The sequence below is a fragment of the Hypanus sabinus genome, chromosome 14 (genome assembly GCF_030144855.1).
Source record: "Hypanus sabinus isolate sHypSab1 chromosome 14, sHypSab1.hap1, whole genome shotgun sequence".
NCBI classification, from domain to species: domain Eukaryota; kingdom Metazoa; phylum Chordata; class Chondrichthyes; order Myliobatiformes; family Dasyatidae; genus Hypanus; species Hypanus sabinus.
The window spans coordinates 64,536,893-64,545,382 of record NC_082719.1 but is presented as its reverse complement, the minus strand read 5'-3'; the positions used below and the strand labels follow the sequence as shown (position 1 = coordinate 64,545,382).

At 38.4% G+C, this 8,490-nt stretch overlaps 1 protein-coding gene across 2 annotated transcripts in view; it reads left to right on the top strand.

Annotated features, from left to right (window-relative positions):
- The first annotated feature begins 856 nt into the window (after nt 1-856).
- Nucleotides 857-8,490, top strand: part of ipo11 (importin 11) — a 414,929-nt gene continuing 407,295 nt past the window's right edge. For both annotated transcript variants that reach the window (XM_059989330.1, XM_059989331.1), the window contains exon 1: nt 857-966. The gene's annotated coding sequence lies outside the window, so the exon portion shown is untranslated. The remainder of the gene's footprint in view (nt 967-8,490) is intronic.

Here is an 8,490-nt window from a genome sequence, read left to right as displayed (position 1 = left end):
ACTTCATTATTTCCTGCATTTCTATCAATGCTACTCCCCATTCTGCTCCAAGCAAATCTAGCCTAAACAGTCTTTCCTCTGCTCTGTCTTTAGACCTAACGCATCCTTAATGCTTGTTAATGTTTTATAAATTTGCATCATAACATTATTACCCCAAATAATTGGTATTACCTCTGCACAACTTTATCTAGCAGTGCTGCCACCTTCAGAGATCTTCGATTCCTCTGTCCTCAGTTCTCCCTTGTGCATATCCTATCTTTATTAGTCTTCCTAAAGTGTATCACCACATACTCATCAAAATTAAATTCCATTTCCCATTGCTTCTGTCCATTTTACTACCTGATCAATACTAACCTTTAGTCTAATACCATGATTCAATTAAATGCGCCAATTTTCACGTCACTCCAAATTTACAAAGTATAGCTCCAATAATGATATCCAAATTGTTACCACATATAACATACAGTTAGACTCTATACCGATTCCTGTGATAGCGCATTGACCCTTCCTCGAACTAGAACAGCAACCCTCCACTAGAATGAGAATCAGAATCAAGTTTAATATATCACCGGCATACATCGTGAAATTTGTTGTCTTTGTAGCATTATTCTTCATTTATCGTTTCTTCTTTGGAACTCCAACGGTAATATTTTCGAGTCATTGTTACCTTAACAAAGTTATCTAGCAGATATTCCCCCTTTGTAACTGGGCACACTTGTTTGCTCACTCTTCAGGTTCTGGTTGAAGCGCGTTGGACCTCGGTCTGTCCATGAACGCCTCCCCGCCGCCCGCACTTCCTTTCACGGCCCCTGTGACCGGACGGCGCTGTCGCGGGAGTGCCGCTCTCTGCCGTGACGTGTTTGCACGCGCCGGAGCTCGGTGCGCGCTGCTGGTTGATGGCGCGGTCCTGTCTGCGGCGTGCACACCCTGAGGCTGAGTTCGTGTGAGGGTGCACCGGAAGAGCAGGTACAGTGACACCGGCACAGTCCGGCTCCGGTTACCCTTCCTTCGGAAATGCAGCTGCGGCTGTTTCGGAGCCCCGTTCGGCTGCCGGCGACTTGCGCGCCGGGTTTAATCCTGAAGATGAGAGCAGGAGTGGGGCGGTGAATCTGCGGCGGTGCTGGGCGATGGGCCCACGGTCTCCGGCCGTTGACCGTCCTGCTCCAGTTACCAGGAGATCCCAAATACTTGATGGTCTCATCATCCTTTCTAACCCTGTTCAAAAACCTCGTTAGCTGTTTCCCTCCATCCCCACCAGGAAGAACGTACATGTTTTATCCTAATTTGTACGGTCTGACTCATTTTGGCCACAGTCTAATTCATTTTAGGGCTAGTAGAAATGATAGGCAATAGCTTCCTCTGTATTTGTTTACAGAGTTGTCTAATTGGTGTGTTAAACAAATGGAAGGGAAGATACTTTGCCTTTTTTGTCAAAGTAAATTTATTATCAAAGTACATCTATGTCAGTATATACAACCCTGAGAGTCATATTCTTGTGGGCATGCTCAATAAGTCCTTAATATATTAATAACCACAATAGAATCAACGAAAGACCAATCTCAGGTGTTCAGCCATTGTGCAGAAGGCGTCAAGCTGCAAATACAAAAAGAAAGAATAATAAATAGCAATAAATATCGTGATCATGAGATGAAGAGTCCTTGAGAGTGAGTCCATAAGATGTGGGAACGTTTCTGTAAAGGGATGAGTGAAGTTATCCCCTTTGGTTCAAGACCCTAATGGTTGTGGAGAGCTCCCAGAGTACTTTACTCCACTGATTGGAATGTATTAGAAAAGTAGTCATTGTTAATCACAAACATGAGAAAATCTGAGCAACACACACAAAATGTTGGAGGAACTCAGCAGTCCAGGCAGCATCTATGGAAACAAGCACAGCCAATGTTCCAGGTGTCCTTCTGACAGGTTTTTGGCTCAAAATGTCCACTATGCTTTTTCTCTAATGATGTAGCCTGACCTGCTGAGTTCCTCCAGCATTTTGTATATGTAGTCGCTGTACATGATTGGAGAAAATGTGGCAATTACTTTGCTGCCCCCATATGGCAATAGCAGATAATCTTGTGGCAATTTGCAAAAACGATAAATATTAGACCAGAATACCAGAATAACTCTCCTACTCTTGTGCAAAGTAATGTAATGAGAATCTTTCTGTGCAAGTAAGAGAAGATGAGTCTCATTGTAAACCCAGTTGATAAGTACAGCCAAATCTGTAGTTGGATGCCAAATTAGATTATAGTCCTTCATGAAAGGGAAATTTAAGTACTTTGTGTACTAAAGTAGAGTTGTCTTTTTGTTTATGCCTATTTGTTAGGTCTTGTGTATGATCACGCCTTTATTCAAATATGTTACATTTCCACATTTTTGTATCATTGCATAAATCACAACTTTACAACCTCTTTAGGTGTATGCTTGTAAACATGTTGTGTTGTGTCTAATGTCCATGAGTAGTAGACATCTTAGATCTTTTTAGTACAGGAGAGTAATATATTTTCCCTGGCTGTTTGATGTTACTGGTTCTTATTTGCAGACTTGTAGTTTTATATTCTGGAAATGCTGGTGAAATTCATCAAAATAGGTCTTGATAAACAGTTGCAGTTTGCATATAATTTCTATACCAGATATTCCACTTAACACATCCAAATTTTTAAGTTCAATGTAATATTTCATGTGATTGTTTTTGGTTGTAGATTTATGAGCTCTGGACTGATGGGACCATTTTTGACTCAGTAACTGTTTATAAAACCAATTCAAAATATCTTTTCACATTGCTTGTCTGCTGAAGTTGCAGTATTTCCCACCCGAAGTACTCCCAATGGCTTAGATTCTACTTACCAAATGTTTGGACTCAGTACATTAATCAATCCTTTTTGTGAAAGTATTTACATTTTATATAATACTTTTCAGGACCTGTTCAACCAATGAGGTTCTTTTTTGCAGTGGTGCTTCGGTAATGTTTAGAGTCTACCTAGAAATAGCAGATGTCCACAAATAGAAGTCTGATTATTAATTTATTTGTTTATTTGAAGATGCAATGCGTACCGGTCCTTCTGGTCCAACCAGCTGCATTGCCCAACAACCCACTTACTTAACCGGAGCCTAATCAGGGGACAATTTACAATGACCAATTAACCTACTAACTGGTACGTCTTTGGACTGTGGTGGGAAACCAGAGCACCTGGAGGAAATCCATGTGCTCACGGTTAAGGACGTTCAAATTTACAGACTAACTTGCTAAGTTTTTTCAACGTTGCTGACATAAGATACATTTGGTTAGAACATATTACCACGGAATCATTTTGAACATACGAGCAAGTTGTTATACTTTTGTTCAATGTCTGATCAGTAGAACTCTTTATAGTGTTTCATCAGAGTCCTTACTGCAGACCCAAATATCACTTGTCTGTAAGGTGTTTTGTACGCTCTCTGGGTGCTCTGGTTTCTTCTCTCATTCCAAAGGTGTATGGGTTAAGGTTAGTAAGTTGCGGGCAAGCTATGTTGGTGCCAGAAGCCTTGCGATGCATGCGGACTGTGTCGGTCATTGACGCAAACAGCATTTCGTTGTATCTTTTGATGTACGTGTGATGAAGCTAATCTTTAATCTTTCCTATTGACCATGATAACTCACACCTGACCATCCCGATCTAATCATGAGGGAAATATCACAAAACAGGACTCACTGATTGATGCAAATGACATATTTCACTGTATGTTTTGATATTCATCTGAAAAATAAAGCTAATCTTTAATAGGATTTTAATCCTTTTTAAATAACTAATTACATCCCTGAGTTGCTATTTGGGCTCTAGTTACATAGAAGACTACCCTACCCTCATCAGTCACTTTAGACACCTTAAAAACACTCATGTTTGGAAGATACAACTTGCCCTGCACAAAACCATGCTGATTGTCCTTAATTAGTGGGTAAATCCTATCCCTTGGAATTCTTTGTAATAATTTCCGTGCTAGTGAATACCCTTAAATACCCTATTTCTCCAGCACCTCACCTGTAGCTATAAAGAACACAATGATTTTCAAAGCCTCAGTGATCTTGTTTTGCCTCTTAGTTACTGAGATAGATCCTATCAGGCTCTAGGGATTTATCCACCTTAATGCTTTTATTGACTGGAAGAAGGAACCAGGAGTGAGTGTCTATCATACAAGGTCCTGGAGACTGAGGCCGATCTTCAGGCCGCAGGTCTCCTTTATACAGGGGCCTGTGGGAGGAGCCACAGGAGCATCATCAGGGGCGTGTCCCGACAGGCACATAGTTCACCACAAGACCCAACACTCTTTCCTCCTCGATCTCAAAATGTGTGCATATTCCAAGATGGTGGCACGCCGCAGCTTGCAGCGGCCACTCTGGAGCTGATTATCTGTTACTTGTGAAGTGGGGTGCCGTGCGCAATCATAATCGATTGAAAACAGATGTGGGAGCATGGAGGAACATCGGGAAATCTCCAGGAAGACCTTCTTCGTTGCTGCTGCTGCTGTGAGGTCCGGGACTCTGCTGGGAAGAACAGGCCCCCAGTCCTCGGTGTCGCGTTGCCGATGGCCATTGGCAGGGCTGTCTTTCTTTTCTTTTTCCATCTTTTTATTATCATTATTAATAACAACAAAATAAAATTGGTACATAGATAATGGGATTACAAATGTACATATTTCAACTAACTATAAAAGATTACAAAAACAGTGATTACAGTATAAATGAGTATCCCCACATCGTAAAGGATACAATATACAAATAGACAAGGCAAACCTAGGTGTATCATAATATAGAATAAAAAAATAAAAAGGAAAAAAGAAAAAAAATCATTATGCAAAAAAAAGAATCTAAAAATCTAATAACTAATAGAAAAAAAACAAAAGAAAAAAAGAAAATAAAAAAGAGAGAAAAAAGGGCTGTTTATAATATCTCACAAAAATACAAAATCATCAGTGTCGTCAATTCAGATCCTCTCGACATATATGAAATTAAAACTGGAAAATCAAATAGGCTTGGAACAGGGTCATATTACATCATATGAAAATATTGAATAAATGGTCTCCATATCTTTTCAAATTTAGTAGAAGTGTCAAATACACCACTTCTAATTTTTTCTAAATTTAAACATAACATAGTTTGAGAAAACCAATGAAATACAGTAGGAGGATTAATTTCCTTCCAATTCAACAAAATAGATCTCCTAGCCATTAGTGTAAGAAATGCAATCATTCGACAGGCGGAAGAAGATAAATGAAGTGAGTCCATTATTGGTAAACCAAAAATTGCGGTAATAGGATGGGATTGTAAATCAATGTTCATAACCACAGAGATAATATCAAAAATATCTTTCCAATATTTTTTCAAAAGCGGACACAACCAGAACATATGAGTTAAAGACGCTATTTCAGATTGACATCTATCACAAATAGGATTTATATAAGAATAAAAATGAGCCAATTTTTCCTTGGACATATGGGCCCTGTGTACGACCTTAAACTGTGTTAGTGAATGTTTGGCACATATAGATGATGTATTAACTAATTGAAGAATTCTATCCCAATTCTCAATAGGAATAATAAGGTTAAGCTCTCTTTCCCAATCATTTTTTGTCTTATAAAGGGGCTCTGAACGTATCTTCATAATTATATTTTAAAGTTTTGATATAAGCCCTTTCTGGAAGGGGTTTAATTCAAACAAATTCTCCAAAATACCTGAAGACACAAAATTTGGAAAAGTAGGAAGTACAGTATTTAAAAAACTCCTAATCTGTAAATATCTAAAAAAATGAAATCTAGGCAAATTATATTCATTAGATAATTGCTCAAAAGACATAAAACAATAATCCAAAAATAAATCAGAAAATTGTAGTAATCCCTTAGTCTTCCAAGCTGAATAAGCTTGGTCTATAATTGAAGGGTGGAAAAAACAATTGGATGCAATAGGAATATTTAAAACAAACTGAGTCAACCCAAAAAATTTCTGAAATTGAAACCATATACGTAAAGTGTGTTTACACACTTGGGTTGTCAATTCGTTTTGGCAATTTAGAAAGAGCAAAAGGGAGAGAAGTACCCAAAATAGAACCCAGTGCAAAACCTGATACCGATTTAATTTCCAGGCTCACCCAATGAGGGCAAAAAGATCCATCCCAATTTTTCAACCAACATATCAAATATCTGAGATTAACTGCCCAATAATAAAATCTAAAATTAGGCAATGCTAAACCACCTTCCTTCTTTGCCTTCTGTAAGTATATTTACCTAACCTGGGATTTTTATTCTGCCATATATATGAGGAAATTTTGGAATCAACATTAGTAAAAAAAGATTTCAGAATAAAAATTGGTACCGCTTGAAAAATATATAAGAATTTAGGTAAAATAACCATCTTTATAGTATTAATCCGACCTATCAGAGATAAAGATAATGGTGATCACTTAGTAAACAAGCATTTAATCTGATCAATTAAGGGTACAAAATTAACCTTAAATAAGTCTTTATGGTTTTTTTTGTGATTTTAATCCCTAAGTAAATAAAAGAGTCTTTAACTAATTTAAAAGGTAAGTTTCCATAAATTGGGACCTGTCTATTTAAAGGAAACAATTCACTCTTATTAAGATTTAATTTATACCCAGAAAAATCACTAAATTGAGCCAACAATGATAAAACTACAGGAATGGATTTCTCAGGATTAGAAATAAATAATAATAAATCATCTGCATACAAAGATAACTTATGAGTATCTGTCCCACGATTAATACCAAGAATATCCTGTGATTCTCTGATAGCAATTGCCAAGGGTTCTAAAGCAATATCAAATAATAGTGGGCTAAGAGGCCAGCCTTGTCTAGTGCCCCGAAATAGACTAAAAAAGGGAGATCTTTGATTATTAGTAAACACCGAGGCTACTGGAGTATGATAAATCAGTTTAATCCAGGAAATAAATGTCGGACTAAAATTAAACTTCTCCAACACTTTAAATAAGTATGGCCATTCAACTCTGTCAAATGCTTTCTCCGCATCTAATGAAATAACACATTCTGAAATATTATGTGAAGGAATATACACAATATTCAATAACCTCCTAACATTAAAAAAAGAATAACGATTTTTAATAAAACCGGTTTGATCTTCCGAGATAATTTGGGGTAATACCTTCCCCAACCTGGATGCAAGTAACTTGGAAAAAATCTTGGAATCTGCATTCAATAAGGATATTGGTATATAGGATGCACAATCAGTAGGGTCTTTATCTTTCTTCAATATTAAAGAGATGGAAGCTCTATAAAAAGATTGTGGCAGGCAGGGCTGTCTCAATACGCTCGGCAGAGGATGGTGCTGGGAGAAGCTATGCCAGAGGGGGTGGTCATCGGCTCGGAGGTTGGACGGACTCGGAGTCCGCTGCGGTCAGGTCGCTTCCAGTGTGTGCTGCGTCTGCGAGGCTGGGATCGACGGAGCTTTCGTTGTGTGCTGCGTCTGCGAGGCTGAGTCGAGCGGCGCTGTGCAAATCCATAGCGGGGGTATGCCTGCAAGAATATTGGTCTCCCTTGGATTCAAGTGCAACCCGTCCCTTTTATACTTGCCCCAGAGGAGATCCCAATTATCCAGAAGTTTGAATCCCTGCCCCCCTGCTCCAATTCTTCAACTATGTATTTATCTACCACTTCATTCTATTCCTTTCCTCACTGTTGTGTGGCACAGGCAGCAATCCTGAGATTACTACCCTTGAAGTCCTGCTTCTCAACTTCCTTCCTAACTCCCTATATTTTTTTCAGGAGCTCCCCCATTTTTCTTCCTATGTCATTGGTACCAATATGTACCTCACCTTCTGGCTGCTCACCCTTCCTTTTCAGGATATTGTGGACATGTCCAGAACCATCTCGGACTCTGGCACCTGGGAGGCAAACTACCATCTGTGTTTCCTTTTTATGTCCACAGAATCGCCTATCTGTCCCGCTGGCTGTAGAGTCCCCTATTACTGCTGCCATCCTCTTCAGTTCTTTACCCTTCTGAGCCACTGATGCAAGGTGTTTGTTTAGACTTCGCTGACATCTGAGTCCAAGCATAAATTTCCATCCTCTGTCTTTGTGCAATCCTACCCTTTCTGGATCTCCAAATTTTTAAAGCAATCCTTGCACTTCAAATACCTTTCAAATGTAACTTATCATGTATATAGGAGTGGTATCCTGAGCATCATTTAAGAGTTCCTTGCGAAGCATATACTTGTGAGTAAACTTGGAAGGAATTTGTGTGAAATACTTTAGGTGGTGGGGACAGATAAACTCTAAATGATTAACACAATATTAAAACATGGGCTGTATGAACTGAAATGTTTTCTCCATTATACTGATCCTTAGACAAGTCTTCTCAAAAAGTTTTAAGTAATAGGAAAAGCATACTTTATTGGAAATGTAAAATTCTAAATGTAAATTGTTGAATTCAAAAATTTTTGGTGCTGCCTATAAAAAGTTAAATTGATAAATTATAACAGTA